Below are 16,566 nucleotides of genomic sequence, written 5' to 3' on the forward strand. Positions count from 1 at the left end.
AAAAGAGAACAAAAACATATACATACCATTTCTCTTCTCAGAGGGTGAAAAGAAAAATCATTTTAATCCCTGGAAAGGAAAGTCTGGGTGGGTGGGGAGGGGGTCTTGGATCTTGAATAAAGGGCAACGTTCCCACCCAAGATGGGCCCACGGCTGGGGTGGCAGGCGACACATTCCAAAAGATTCTCCCTCATCAGGGGCCTCAAGAAAGGCCAGCGTAACCCCATCCTCACCCCAACCCCCATTCAAACCTCAAGAGGATGTAGCACCCCCCCCCCACAAAAAAAAAGGAACATGCCCAAATCTCAGATTTTAAAGGCCTTTAAAGGCTGCATTCGATCACAATTTCGCCCAGAAATGTGCACATGCCTACACGCATTTTCATTCCATACATCTTGTCAGAGATCCCAGAGATCCCAGCCCTGCTCTGTCTAGAAGCATCTTTCTGCAGTCGAACTGGAATCCATATTCCAGTGAGCAGATCATGGCGACACGGGGAGTTCCTGGCATTTAGAGTGATTGATCGGCGTAACGTAGACTCTCCCGTTTCATTCCTGAATCACTCGCTCGCCGGTGTTGGGGAAACATTTCTGCCAAGTGCCCGATTCTCCAGCGCTTGTTATGACAAGTGCAGCCATGCTGGGAGCCGCCGCGGAGCAGCCAGGCAATGCCGAGCGGGGAGACTTCACCTTTTAGGTATGCACGTAATTGTCAGTGTGAGAATATTGTGTTGCTGCAGGCGGATTCCCACTCACATTCCTGAACTGCTTGATCTTAATTACCTACCTGTGTGTCCATTAGTGCTCTGAAGAGGCCTCACAAGGTTTTTTTTTTTTTTTTTGTGAGGAGTTGCCTAAACAGTGGATCCCAGCCTTTTGTTCTGCATTTCGTAGGGCGGATTCCAGGGAAACAGGATTTAGGTGGTGGGAATGAGGCGCCCGAATGGGGAGTCGAACACGTTCATTTCTGATCCATTCTGACACGATGCCCATCTAAACAACAGACATTTCACTTGGTTGCCTACAGGCAAACACTCCAGTCGCTTTTAACCAGCCAGTGAAAACCAACACAACCTAAAAGAGGTGGCTCATTCCTAATGTCACCCAACAGTAACTGCACACTCCTTACAGTAACCCAAACCACATGGAACATTTTGGTCACGGAGAGGAAAATAAATCACGGGTCCATCAGATGGGCTCGTTCAAATGTGCACGAACAACCAAACCTATGTTCGCACCACTAGGTTTTTTTCCAGCCCGGGCGGTCCCGTTGGCCAGTTCGATTTGATGCTATAGGCGTCTGCCAGATGCCATTGGAAAAACAACTTGATTCACTTCAGCCTTGACTTACATTATTATAGTAAAGCACACAGTCCTACCATTCATGTGTGTCTAATGCCCGGATTGGACGGACTTTTTCCTGCTCTTTTTTACCCTCCTCCACAACAACAAGCATCGGGGGGGGAAGATGACTGGTCAGGATCAAATTTACATGAATAAGTGATGTCTGTGAAGATTCTCAGTCATCCAGGTGAATTTGTCTGAAAGTTGAGTCATGGCAACTGGACTTTCTTTCTTTAATGCAGAGACACAGAACTTTGTCAATCTCCAGGTTGACTGAATAAGTGATGGCACTAACCTGACATTGTGACCATTGTGAAAGAACTATGTTTGATTCCAACTAAATGGCAACTAAACCAATAGGACATGACCATGCATCGCTAAATAATAAATCTATATGGATATCTATGTCTAATGAATACATTTAAATCACTGGTGATAATAAAAAGCAAACGAGCAAATGTGTAATGTATTGTAGTTCATAAATTGGCTATGATGCCTAGCATCATGTATTTATCTGCAACATGCATCAATGCTAATTCAAATTAAATGGGATTACAGAGTTTTTTGGTAACACAACCAATTACCTTTTCAGACGGATGTAACCAATTTGTAATTAGAGCCCTCTAACCTCCATTAGGGAAGTTCAGGAGAGAACTTTTTGTTCTTTTTATTGTTTCCGGAAATCACTTCTCTAATGTCAAGGTCATCAGACTCCATCCTTGTTGACTTCTCACGAGTGTTTCCTTCAAAAGCTGTAAGGTTGGGAGGTCAATGAATCTTCTTATGTGCAAAGGCACTTTACACAGATCCTTTTCTGTGAGCTTTGACACAACGAGGCTCTTCTCGAGCACCACTTTATACACCTGTTTCAAAGTTCTAGTGATCTACAAAAACCTTAACCCTTTGCACACAAGGACCTGAACCAGTGTTGTGGTCTTGTTCCAGTGTTTTCAGTTTACTCCTTAAAGGAGTCAGTTCCAGTTTTCTTCAGTTTCCCTTGTTTCATTAAGGAAGTCCAATGCAGTCTTTTACTCCTTGAATAGGGCAAGAGGCAAACATTACATTCAACAGAACCTTACAGAAGACACCAGCTGAACTAAGACACCTTCTGAACACAAGGAAAAACTCTCATAAAGAAAGAATGAAAGAAGCCTCAGACAGGAGTAATTCAGAGATGACCCATCATTTGGCAGATTTTATGCCAAATGATGGCATAAAATCTGCCCTGAATAATTTCCAAAGTATTCAGGGCAGATTTTATGCCATCATTTGCTCTCCACCCTGGTTTTGGGAAAAACCCACACTGCTATTGTTTAACCTGTCCAAAAGAAAGTGATTTCTCAGCTGGGTGACCTCAAGCCTGTTAACTAAGAAAGGGATTTATGAAAAATGAAACTCAAATGAGTCAAAATGTTGCAGAATGGCAGCATTTCCTGAACATCAAATCCTCCATTCACACGTTCATCTAGTTATACGTTTTTAGACTTTAGTTATTATTACTCATTTTGCGCTGGTCACATGTTGTGTCAGGTTGTAACTGGTCTCAATCAGTCACCATGGTGCATTATTTCTTTTAAATGTTCATAATGAGTATTCATCAGTATTCTTACTTGCAGCTTGAGAAGTCATACTCTCGTTTCATGTACGCTTTGTTTTGTGGCTGACAATCTTTTATCCCTGCGTGCATATTAGCTCTTACGTCAGCAAACGAATCTGCAAACATTTCTGGTACATTTTATGTGCTGAGATGCCGTTACCTAGTCATTTGAGCTATGCGTTATAAAAGCATTTGCCAAATTAAATGAATAAATGTAAATCAGAGTGTTTAATAATGCAGAAACAATTATGTCTCTAGCACCTTTCCACTTCATAACATGATTTTTTTCTAATTGCCATAACTTATTAATGTACATGTGCATGCCCTGCGTTTTGCTCCTTGTTAGTTAAAATTGAGTTTAATGCTTATCACAGAGGTAAAGGTGGGGAAGCGGGGATTAAATGGCTCTTTTAATTCTTCTTGTGCAGCGCATTAATCATACCTTCATTCTGCCTTTCGCACGCTATTAGAAAGCATTATTCTAATTCACAGCGAACACAAGGCACTCATTTACTTTAATATTGTTTTTTTTAAAGCTACATTAAAGCCAATCATGATATTTCATTTTTCTTTCCAGTGCAGGCACACAGACAGACAAAACGTTTCCTGACCTCATACTGGAATGTCTATAGCCAGCCTACAGTATGCAACTGATTTGTTAAATATTACCAGAAGCACAAGCGCTTCATAGAAGATGTAATGTATTCAGGCAGAGATTAGGCAGGGACCCCCCTTTGAGGAAACCCCCAGGTTAGTCCCTGATTGTTAACATGTGTTCTCTCATATTCACTGAATGCAAATAGTAAACATAACCATCAGCAATGACGGACAAAAGTGAATTTCCAGACGCCCATTGAACTGATTCATAGCCAACTGATCAGAAAGTACCTTCTTTGAAGAGGAATTCGGCGCTGGCTGGTGTCTGACGCCACAGTTTGTCAGGAAATCATGGCTCCTGTTTCAATTGTGCAGTTTCGTGTTACATACGAAAAAAAAAATCATGGCTTCTTCTAGAAAACTAAGTTTCAGAGATATGCGGAACAACCTGCCAACACAGTGATTAAACAAACAAGAATTTCCCATTATTATAACAGTATTGTTTTTTTCTGACATTATTACATTATTTTATGTATTAGATGTTACATGTGTTCATTTAATACAGGTTAAGATACAAAAGTTTAGTTTTAGCGGGCTGACCAGCGTGCTGCCACCACCCTAAAATCCCAAACTCAGAACCATTGAGTTCTACCAAACATGCTCCTGAGACGTGGAAATGGAAACTTCCTTCCTTTGATGGGGTGAATGTAACTTACAGCAGAGTTCAGGTCAGATTGGGCTGACGGCTGTGGAAACAGTTCTGGGTTGATGAGTAAGAACCCGTGGTTGCTTTTGCGAGGACTCCTGTGATAAACCGAACCTGGGGAACGTTTTAGAAACAAGTGACAATGTATTATGGTGGTAGTAGCCTAGTGGGTAAGACACTCGCCTGTGAACCAGAAGACCCGGGTTCAAATCCCACTTACTACCATTGTGTCCCTGAGCAAGACACTTAACCCTAAATTGCTCCAGGGAGACTGTCCCTGTAAATACTGATTGTAAGTCGCTCTGGATAAGGGCGTCTGATAAATGCTGTAAATGTAAATGTAAATGTATTATTATGAGGACTCATCGATTAAACAGAATGCAGGAGAGGGTTTTTGAAGCCAAGCAATGTTTCCTGTTTGTGCTACAGGTAGGATGAGGTTAAAGGAATCTCAACAGACAGCGCCCTGGCTGATGAAGACATCAAAGGACATCCCTGCCATTTTCCTTGCTGCTTTGCACTTGGGTGAAGCTCAACGTCCTGAGCTACCTTTGCATTCTATTGTAGTTTTAGAAAGATGTCTGAGCATGTGACAGTTTCCATAGTGATGCAACATAAAACATATAACAGGATGTAGAGAGCAGGAACGTTGCAGTAACTGTAAAATCCAGTGATCTTTCCATCACATTCGTTTCGGAAAAATGTCAGAGACCCACATTTACCTTTCAATCTTTTGGCAATGGATATTCAACACATTTTTTTCCCACATTTTCAGAGATGTTATAATAAAATTCAATAAAAATTAATAGTAATAATAAGACAGAAATGTATTATTAATCACCATACAGATTTTGTCCTGGGGGGTATGTATGTTCTAAATCTGCGTGCAAATGAATTTGTTCTAAAAGGTCCTGTAGTTGTTATTTTGGTTCTCTTCAGGAGTTCTGAAGGGTTTTGGCAACATTTAAATAGAACCCTGTCCTGTACAGGCGGACAAAATCATAACTATGTTATGACCAGAAAAACAAGTATACAAAAAAAGTATAAAACAATTTTCTTCTGACTTGAGCAGACTGGATAATGATGTGTACTGCAGATGTAATCCAACAATGAGCTGTTAAATAATTATTTTATGCAAACGACACTTAAAAAGGGGTCTATAAAGGCAACAAGCCTTTTTATGTGCTTCAGATCATTTGAAGAACATCTACAATAGGCACCATCAACAAAAATGATCTTGAACGTGGCAAAGGCAAGTGTTTTTTCCAACCATGGCAAATCCATTCATGCTGCTCATCCAGCTGAATGTCATGTCAGAAATCTTCAACACGAGAAGAATCCATGCAAAAGGGTAGCAGTCCATCACAGGCCGCGGCCATTCATTTGCGCCATTAATCAGATGTCTTTATCCAGAGCGACTTATAATCAGTAGTTACAGGGACAGTCCCCCCCTGGAGCAACTTAGGGTTAAGTGTCTTGCTCAGGGACACAATGGTAGTGAGTGGGGTTTGAACCTGGGTCTTCTGGTTCATAGGCGAGTGTGTTACCCACTAGGCTACTACTACCCATTCAACGCACACATCACCAAGTGGCTGTAGGCAACGGGAGAACCTGAATGAACCCAGGAAGAACCTCCAATTAATATATTAATCGGTGACATTAACAAGGCAGTAAGACATTTGGAGGTAATGATCTGGATTCCATGACCACCAGTTGATTAGGACCCGGGCCGTGCAGACAGCACCCAGCTACATTTCTCTCCCCGCGATGTACATTGCCCCATAGAAATCCATTTTATTTTCCAACGGCGCAGGCAGCTTCTCGTAGTTCGGTGTCAAGAGTGCACACGGCTCGCCACCATCATCATCGTCATCCCCAGCCCACACACGGTTTTATCCTCCATTTCCGTCGCCGCATTACCTGCATATAAATGAGTCCGCTTCGCTGTCGCGCTATTGAAAACAGTCCAATTATCGACACAGTTAAGTAGTCAGAAATTAGACTTCAGCGCCCACGTACGCTTAATGTACAGCTGGAAAGGCCTCTTGAACATGTGCCGGCTCGGCCGAATCGAAGCGGCGGCGTTTCGCAGGGGCCCGGTTTCGCGGCGCCTGACCCCTCCATTGTCGCCTGGAAGACTTGGAGTGTTTACATGTGCATTCGAAGCGCGCATACGCGGCCTATTAAAAAAGAATTTAAAAAAATCTTCTGTCCCCCCTCCCTGGGACTCGGTGCACTTCCCCTGCATAATATTTTCAAGTCGGTGGAAATATCGAATAATATTTTGGAACGGCATGGAAAAGACAACGATGGCTCATGGGCGACGTTTGGTCCCAGCCCGCCGGGCGTGTTTTTGTTGTAGCGCCGCGGCCGCTTCTCCGTTTGGAACGTTTGATTGCAACGTCAACAGGGCGAGCACACGTGGACCTACAACGCATCTTTCAGGGACCAGGGAAGGCCGGCGTGGAAAGAACAGCAGCAGTCGTATGAAGGGAGGAGGAAAAGCAGAAGAAAAAAAATGAACACTTTGCCTGGGCTTGTAGCCTGCTGTGTTAGATGATTCGTTAACGCTGCGGAGTGTTGGGCCGCATCCCACTGCGAATGTAAGTATCTAAGGGATTTTGACGTTTTTGCTTGATTTTTAAATTTTTTTATTTTTTTCTTCTCAAAGTGACAGGATCTCTTCGCGGCCCTCTTCAGCATCCGGCTGAGAAGTTCCTTCTGATGGCATCTAACGGCGGCTACGTCTCACGTGCGATTCGAGGAGGGGGCCGGCAAGGACGCAGGTGAGAGGGAAGAAAGAGTGTGGGTGAAAGTTCAAAGTGAGAAAAGTGAGAGCAAATGAGCGAGAGAGAGAGAGAGAGAGAGAGAGAGAGAGAGCGAGAGAACGTGACAGGTGGCAGAGTGGAGAGGTGTGTGTGAGTGTGTGGGGGCTGACTAACCGTGTAGGCAGGAAGCCTCAGAAAGCCAAGGGGGTGGGGTAGTTAAGCTCGTCGGCAGTCCGTCGGCCGATCACTCGCGCCACGACTCTCCTCCGCAGCTCAGCCCCACCACGCGCACACACACGCACGCACAAGCCCAGGGGATACGGACAACGCTAGTAGCGGCGACCGCTGCAACTGGTTGTGCAAGAGAGAGAAGGAGCGAGGCGGCGCGTGAGAGGAAGAAAGACGGACAGGGGGAGAGAGAGACAAAGGCGTACCGCTTGAAGGAGACCATGTGCACAGGTAAGAATGCCGCAACTGTGTCATTTTTATCCCAATGGAATCTGCACAACCCTTAAACAATTACAATTTCATTACTGATGTGTTTCCTGCTTGTTAATAAGTTATAACATAGCTGTAACAAACGTATGCATGTGTGCTTGATCACGCACTCGTGCAGTCCGTGTCCAAATTTAGAGGTACATTTTCTGCACTAGTACGAAGGCACCCAGAGTTTGTGAGTTTTTGTGTGTGTGTGTGTGTTTGGATGGCACTGCCGATTGTGTGGGAACATCCAAGCTCCGTCGGTTTGGAATGTGTCGGACAGAACCCCGGCTCCCTTTGTTCCAGCTGCGTGGCAGTTTAAGTGAAGATGAACAACGCAAGCAGACACTCGACACACATGGACACATTGCATGCACGCACACACACACACACACACACACACACACACACACCTTTTGCTTCTCGCGAAAAACCACAGAAAGTGCAAAACAGGGCTTTGAAATGCACGGAATGTGATTATCAGCTGTTTATGTTTGCCGCTATCATGGAAAACCGAGGAAAGGAAAACCAGATCAGATGAACATTCGGGGCCGGGAGGGGAAAGTTATTGTGCGGGTGGGTGGTGGTGGGAGGTGGGGTGGGTGGATGTGCACATGACTGTGCGTGTGCATACAGTAGGTGTGTGTGTGTGTGTGTGTGTGTGTGCGTGCGTGTGGGTGGATGAGTGCGCGTGTGCTGGCGTCTGTGCCTGTGCACGCACATGACTGCGTGGGTGTTTGGTTATAGATTTTAGCGTGGGTGGGATTTTAGGTTGTTATTGGATGCAGTGTTTAAATGTGCATTCATCGATGTGAATGTGAATACACACACACACACACACACACACACACACACACACTGGGGCGCCTGTCAAACCCCAAGCATTCCTGTGCACTCTAAAACAGAGCTGAATGGCTGAATGAATGCTGAGAATTTTAGCTGAAACGTGAAGACAAAAGCCAGGGGGACATTTAAGAGGGTTTAGCTCAGACAGATCCCTGGGAATCAGTCTCCCCGGCGCAGTGGGAAAATCCAGCGAGCGGGCTAGTATTTCAGGTTCAGCTGGAGACAGTTGCTCCCTGCTGCTCAGGGGCTTTCCCAAAGACCGGCACACTGGAGACGGGACACAAAGAGACCCACCTGTAGCGCTGTTGTCCGCGCAGCTTCGCACCTTTGTCAGGTGACGCTGTGCGCCCCCCCCCCTCCCAATGCACGTTCTGTCTGCATTCAAGGGGTGCCGCCGGGCAATCTGGGGCGGGTTTCTTTTTTCCAGGGTTTGTCCGACTGCGGCCACAGGGCCCAAGATTCTATAGGCACCGAGCAGGAAAAGAGAGCAGAGAGTCCTCCACGCCACACGATGGCAACAGCACACCTTCATCTGATGAGCATTAACTGAAAATATCAGAACCTGACAATGAGGATAGCTTTATGCGATGTGTGGTAATCAATAATAACCTCAATCAAACATGCAATTATCCTGATAGGTTTGCAAAAAAAAAAATTAAAAATAAAGATTTTCATGCTTTCCTGAGGAATTTTTGTGATCCAAATGTAATGAGGTGAAAGGTCACTTCCTTTAGATCCTCTCTGACACAAAGAGAGGATGAATTATGGCTCTTCACGAATGTGCCTACACAATCAGCTTCTATTACAAAGCAGTCACGTTTTGTGCATCTTATCATCATTTTCGTTTTTTTTATCAGAAGTCTAAAAAGTGCCTGCTACTCAACAGATGTAGTATTTAGTACATGCACATATCTCTAAATGTATAACTAATCATTTCAATAGAGCGTAACAAAGGCGGTGAAAGCTGTGAAACCTATTTGGAACGACCAACAATGATCGCAGCCTTTTAAGCTGGATAAAAAAAACGCCATTGATGAGGTCACAAAAGGCAGCACATGTACTCATGGCGCTGTACGCAACAATCTGGCTTGTCAATCATGGCTCTTTTCAGACACGAGCGGAGGAACATTACTGTTAAAGAGAATGGGGCGCCTTTCAATGGGGAACATTATTTCCAAGGACAGCGTAATAAAAGAGCCCAAGATTGCTTTTTTCCTATATTAAAAGTTGACATGTGGACACGTGGGTGGGGCATCACTGATATAAACAAAGAAAAATCTTTTTTTTTTTCCTGCGATAAGGCATGGGACCGCGTATCCGTGCCCGCTAATCACTCGCTGTGTTCGGAGGCTCTTGGAAGCCGGCTGTGTGTGCGGATATGGCGAAGCCGATGTTGAGGAACGCAGATTTAAAGCTTAAATCCAAAATCACACAAACGGTTATTCATTACCGCAGCCCCACTCTAACTAAACAAATGCAACATGTCCTTTAGACCACAGTTCAACAAATTCCACGATGGGGCTGACTGATGTTGTCAGGATGTCAGGATGTGCAGACATGTGCTCAGGTGGGGTGCAGCAGTCGGGTGGGAGCGACCTTTAGCGTCCTTCAAGTAATCGTGCATGGGACAACACAAGCATTCCAAACAAGTTTTTGCATTTCGTGAAATGATTAAGTCAATGACTATTGTCAAGCGTCACTGCATGAGGTTTCAAATGACGCATCTGGTTTAACAATAAATCCACACGATATTTGGAACCAGGGAACGATCCTGTGTGTGAATTTATTTCAGAAGAAACACGGGTCACCATGTAAATTTGTGGTGAGCTCGAGTGCAGTCAGAGGTTGGGTCATCTTGTGTCATTACTCCTGACAGTCAAGAAACCAGAAAAAACGGGCCAATCATTTCCGTTTCTACAGGCAGGATCTTTTTCCTTTTTATATATAATTTTAATAAGTACTGCTCAGGGACACAACGTAATATTTGCCTGGTGTCCCGGACAAATTGAATGTGCATGTGACCAAACAATTCGATAACAATTCGATAATATTTCCTCTGTAATTTAAATGGGGTTTGCTTGAAAAAAAGCGATAATAACAGATGACAATGAATTCCAGATCACAGCTCCCCTTAGCCTCACTCACGTAACCTATAGGCTCAGCAGTGCATCTGATGTGGTTGTAGCAAGGAATATTTCAAGCTGCTAGTCAGGCACCTTAAAAACACAGATTCCCCCCCACCCACCGCAGTTTTCTTTGAAGGAGGGACAAAAGGGACGCTGGAGAAGAGTCCCGCACGCGCATGGAAAAAGAAAGCAAACCCTTGACGAGGTAGCATTTTTTTGGGGGGGGGGGGCATTTGGGAAAGTTTATGTAAATGTCTAGGGCGCCTCCCCCGACCACCGTGCTTCCCCTGGGTGGATCCTATCTGCGTCTGGGACATGAGTGTGAGGTGTCTGGAAATGAGAGATGATGACGTGTGGCTGAGGAGCCAGCGTGGTCGGTTAGGTGAACTCCCATCGCAATCGTTTCCTGCCAGTCTCATTCTTAGGTGAAACCCTGTGTGCCTACCGTTTATTAAAAAAAAGGACAAAAAATACCCTGAGATGTGAGGGCCACCGGAGGAAGGTGACGGCATCATTTGACGGTTTTCCCATAAGGCCGTGCAATACGCTGATGCACATATGAATGAGGAGGAGGATGTTCAGAGAAACCACCTCTGTGAGCATGAACTGTTTTTTAAAATCCAAGAATCTTGCAGGATTTAAGATTTTTCCAAAATGAATAATAAACTAAATGCATGATAAAATGTGCATGATAATCATTCATTGAATTATTTTTTTACTGGCTCCCAAATTCATGACTTTTTCCTGCAAATTTGTCATTTTTAGTTCTAATATTTATATATTTTTAATCAATATTTCCCTCGTGATTCGTGCCTCGGATCTCGGAAAGTTGCGAGAACATTCTAGCTAATGGGCTGCCGAGGTCTCTACCTCCACCGAGGACTTTCCTGAAGTCACTGCTCGAAATGCACACGCACGTACTTCTGGGTATTCCAGCGGCCTGCGGTGCAAGGGACGGTCCCGGGGACGCGGGGGGAATTCTGGGGCGACTGTGGGCGGAGCCGCGCTCGGCGTGAATGGGCAGCTCGCGTTAAAACCAGCGGCGTTTCCCACCGCCTCAGACGCGGCGGCTGCCAAGTGCGCTTGTTATAAGCGGCACGGGTTTTTCTTTCTTTACATGCTTTTTTTTTCCCACCCTCACAAAGTTATTTATCATTTTGTAGAATTTTGTGCACCCTGTTGAATACCGTGTTTTTTTTTTACCGTTGAAAAACCGCATTATTCTAAAATATAAATTTCCGAAATAAGTTGATTCGGTGATAAACAAAATAACTGCACAATTTTGTATAACGTAAGAAAAAAAAAAAACATTTTTTTGAGGAGGGGGGCCGTGACTCCCCGTGTAAAGTTCTCGGGGAAGACTCGGGGCTGCACGGTCCTGGGTGCGACATCTGGCAACCCCGGCGTCGGAGCGCCCAGCCCCGAACGAGAAGCGGTGCTGCGCCCGACGAGGAGGCGAGAGAGCTGGAACGGGGTGGGGGGGCGAACAGATGAATGAGGGACGCCCGTCTGCACCCCGGGGTGACGCGACGCCCTGCGCCCTTTTCTGTGGACTACCGCCGCGGAAGCGTCTCGGCTGAACGGTGCTGCTGCTGCTGCTGCGCGGCGGATGGAGGAAGGTGGCTCGGCAGCAGAAGCGAAGGTACGTCCGGTCCGATCCGATCACTCCCCAAAAAACTGCGAGTTGCACACCACGTTTGCGCCATCGTGTGACGTCACGAACGTGGTTAATATCGGCGGCGTTCTGCATCCATTTGCAAATGTCCTTACCCCCTTTTTTATTGAATTAGCTGCAGACTGCGTTGTTAATTGCACCGTATCCAACGTTGCAGAATGCGAGACACAGTTGCGCACGGGGTGGCTCTGGGTGTGTGGTCCACACACACACACACACACACACACACACACACAAATGCATTTTATAGGCCAGCCCTGCTCTTGAAAGGTCTCACAATTAGGAGGAAAAGTAGTTTGAAGTCGCCGCTGAGCCGCCAGAAAATAGCAACAATCGTTGGAGTGTGTGTGTGTGTGTGTGTGTGTGTGTGTGGGTGGGTGGAGATGGAAATAATTGTTTTAGTCGAGATGTGTGTGTGCGTCCCTCCACTCCTCTTTAAGTTGGGGAGGAGGGGTGGTATGTGCGCGGAGGAGAAGGAAATTCTTGTGTGTTTTGGAATGCTATTGCCCCGGGGGAGACCTCGTGACTGAAAGAATCGAGTCGGGGAATAAAACAGGGGGTCGAGTTTGGTGAAAGAGAGAAAGGGGAATGGGAAGGAAGGGGGGGGGGGGCATGCAAAACGGCCACATTTCCCTTTCCTCTCTTTCTTTCTTCCTTTCTTTCTTTCTTGCGGCTTGAAATGACAACTGAATTTTGAGTGCAGACGAATCAAGGGGTCACGTGTCCCGTATTCACGCCTAATAACATACGGGGGTCACGTTTGAACCTTCACCCGACAGAACCCCTTTTATAAAGGAAACGTCCTCTGCTCTTGCGCTATTTACGCAGGTGAACGTGGCCTGCGCTTCACCTGCGTTTGTCGTGCAAAACACGACTTCTCCCTCCCCGAATATCTTCCGACAGGGGGCGCTTGTGAGACGTTGGTGTGTGAGATGGAGGGGGGGGGGGGGGGGGGGGGGTCCCCAGGACCACACACACAGACACTAGTCGCTCAAGTCACTCAGACCTGGACTTTAAAAATGCACTTGTCAAAGAAAGTTACTCTCTGAATGCGTTTTGTTGCAGTTATTCTGCGACTACTGATGGTGGCTTTTTGGCTGAAAGCCGTAGGAAATGTTGCATCGTTTCACATCATGTTTGAAGGAAAATTCGTGAAATGGCTGGCCTGATTTTTTTTTTTATGTTGTGTATTAAATCTACAATTTTAACACAGTGTGTTTGGTGAAAAGGGCAAGACATAAGCAATCGTGCAGCCGACGTACATTATGTGCCTCGTTCCTGTGAGAACCGTTCTTCGCGTTTTTAATTCACTCGTTTTTCAGATAAGTTCTGGAACTGTCGTTCATTTGAAAAGATTTCAAAAGAAGATTCGCATTCCGTTACGTAATACGTAATGATTTTGTACTAATACTGATTTCCTTCTCAGAGTCAGATTTGAAACCAAATATTCTAATTATCTTAAAGTTCTGTTTTTTTTTCTGTGCTTGGCAGCTCATTTGATAATTACACAAATATATTTCGCTTAATATACATATAATACTGTACTTTGCTGTGCCGCTTTATCTGAGCATTCAAAGGGCTGTCAGATGTTTCACCAAGTCCAGTTGCTTTCTAAGTGCTGCTAATGGATTTGATGTTTCATACTTCACAATTGGTAGAATGATATGAATACAAATTATTCAGGATATGAAATAGCGCTGCTTAAGTACCTCACTAGAGCTACCACACCGTAGGAGAGAGACATAATGGGACGTGTTCCATAATTGCCACATTTTCACATCCAATTATCTTTCAAAAAGTGAAAGCCCTGGAGTGGTCCATGGGAGTGCAGACAGAAAGTGACAAGTTTTCTACTTTCCATATAACAACATCATTTTGTGCTTTGGAAAATACTTGGGATTTCCAAAACAAAGGAATTATTATTTTTTGGTTAGTCTACAATGGAAAATACAACAGAACAGAATAGAATAGAATAGAGTTTAGCCCCCACGTTGCAACAGAAGCGTTGGGTTTTGGAGCCAGTTTGAACCATACGCAGACAGCACACAGCGGCTGCTAACATTCGCCTACACTCAAATGTGAATTATTTTAATGAGCAATCTGTCTCATTTAAAATCATTATTAATCTGTCAGTGTCTCAGACACTGCAACAAATCAGATCCGCTGAAAATCCCAGCTTTAATATGCACATGCAATTTTGCGGTTCCCGTTCTTTTACTAAAATGTGAAATGCTGGATTGATCAATGAAATAATCTAATCTGTAGTTCAGAAGTCATGAAATATTTTATATTCGTTAATTGAAATTGAATATATATGCACTGACCCATCTTTAATGTTGTGTGGAATAAAGTCTCCAAATTCACCCATTCGTCCGTCACTCAAAAGTCACCTTCTTTCTATGCAGTTCCCGCCAATCCGTGGCTGCAAGAGGAGGGCTTATCGTCCGGGAGTCGCGCCGCCGGCGTGCTACAGGTAACCAGACTCGTTTATCTCCTCTCCGCGGCTCTGGGGTGACATGTCATGTCCGCGCGAGAAGTAACACATTAACACACCGCGAGAGGGGACGTCTGCTGCCGAGGTATTTCCGGAGGGGCTCTCACGATCCTTTCCCATCAGAGCGCCGAAGTCCGATATTACAGCCTGTACGTAGCACGCACCATACGTACACTCTCGCTCGGCCCACGCGCTGCACCGCGCGGCCTTCTTTTCAGATGCGAGGCGCATGACATCACCAGGGGAACGCTCCCCCCCCCCCCTCTCCCCGGCCGTGGGCTCGGCCTGCGGGCATAGGGCGGGCGGGAGAGAGGCCCGTGGGCTCCGGGCCCGGCATCGACTCCCACTCGCGAGCCTGCGCGGGCGGGGTGAGGGGGGGCACGCCGTGACTCACCCCGCTCCGCGCGGGGGCGCCACCCCGCCTCCCCGGCCGCGGCAGAACATCTGTGCGGCGTCTATGCGCGAGGCGCGTGCCACCGAAAGTGCCCGGCGCTACACACTGTCTGCGGTGGGCTGTAAAGTCCTTGCTTTATGTCGCTATTATGTTTTGTGAGTGGCTCCTCGCAATTTGGCCACGTTATTGGTGAGTCACGGGCCAAACATGCACCGAGGGCCATATTTGGTGCGCGAGTTTAGATTCCGTATTGTACAATCGTTCAGAAAAGCGCGCGGTCAAGCGCTTCCCATCCCCGGGACACATTACTCACCGGCGCCGTTAAAGGTCACATTGAGAATATGTCATTTTCACCGGGGAGTGGCGGTGAAGTGGCCAGAATGATGAGTTGTCTTGAATTTCACCACGCCTGGGCATTTGGGGCAATCAAGTGTGAGAAAAGAAGAACAAAAAAAGAGAGAGAGAGAGAAAGAGAAGAAACTGGCGTAGCGCTGGTTGTGGTGGACCTCGGGCTTTTCGTGCTTTCACGTGAGACGCCGCCGGAGGAAGCCATTGTGTAATGGGAGACACAACACCGACGGAGACACGAGCCGACTTCCAGAGGCTCCACGTTTCGCCTCGAATCACACGCGAGGGTCAGCGGCGGACAATACAGTAGCACCAGGAAGTCTGCAGGGGAACTGGGTCAGCCCCCCCCCCGGGCGCGAGCCCTTCCCAAATTAGTGACACTGGGACTGTGCCTGTGACCGCCCCCGGTCACCCACCCTTTGTGTTGCGTGTGCAGATAAAACCTGATAAATTCTGTGTGTGTGTGTGTATGTGTGTACCAGTCAAGGTAACAGCTGTAAGACCCCCCCCAGCCACTTCTACCATTAGTGCGTCAGCTGGTGTGAAAGTTTGTCTCGGTCCGTCACCGTGCCAAGCTGTTGGAACGTCAACGATCAAGCGAATATCTGATTAGACGCTCGTATGCATCAGTGTGGGTATTGCCGGTGCACTCGTCACACAGCGCCTCCCTCACTACATTTACATTTACAGCATTTACCAGGCGCCCTTATCCAGAGCCACTTACAATCAGTAGTTACAGGGACAGTCCCCCCCTGGAGCAACTTAGGGTTAAGTGTCTTGCTCAGGGACACAATGGTAGTAAGTGGGATTCGAACCCGGGTCTAGCGTTAGCAAGCAGAGAAAGCAAGACATCAAATCTTACCAGATCTGCCCGTCTGTAGGTGTGATACAAGGAAATAACTTCAATATTTAAATATAACTTAAATATTTAGTGGTCATTCTTTACTGCTGACGAATACCACTGGTTTGGATTTATACAGACAGCCTAAAAAATAGTGTTTACACTTTAATTGAAAAACAGCGTTCTTTATGTGTTTTATTGTTCTAATATTTCTTTTAAAAATGATGTGTATTGAGTACTGTGTATTTTCCTCAGTGTTAAGTTTGAAATTGTAGTATTATGACAAGCTATTGATCACACACACACCCCTTCACTTGCTGCGGGGTTCTGAGGGTAGTGATCTCTCAGTTC

This window comes from Denticeps clupeoides, chromosome 9 (assembly GCF_900700375.1).
Source record: "Denticeps clupeoides chromosome 9, fDenClu1.1, whole genome shotgun sequence".
In the NCBI taxonomy this organism is placed as follows: Eukaryota; Metazoa; Chordata; class Actinopteri; order Clupeiformes; family Denticipitidae; genus Denticeps; species Denticeps clupeoides.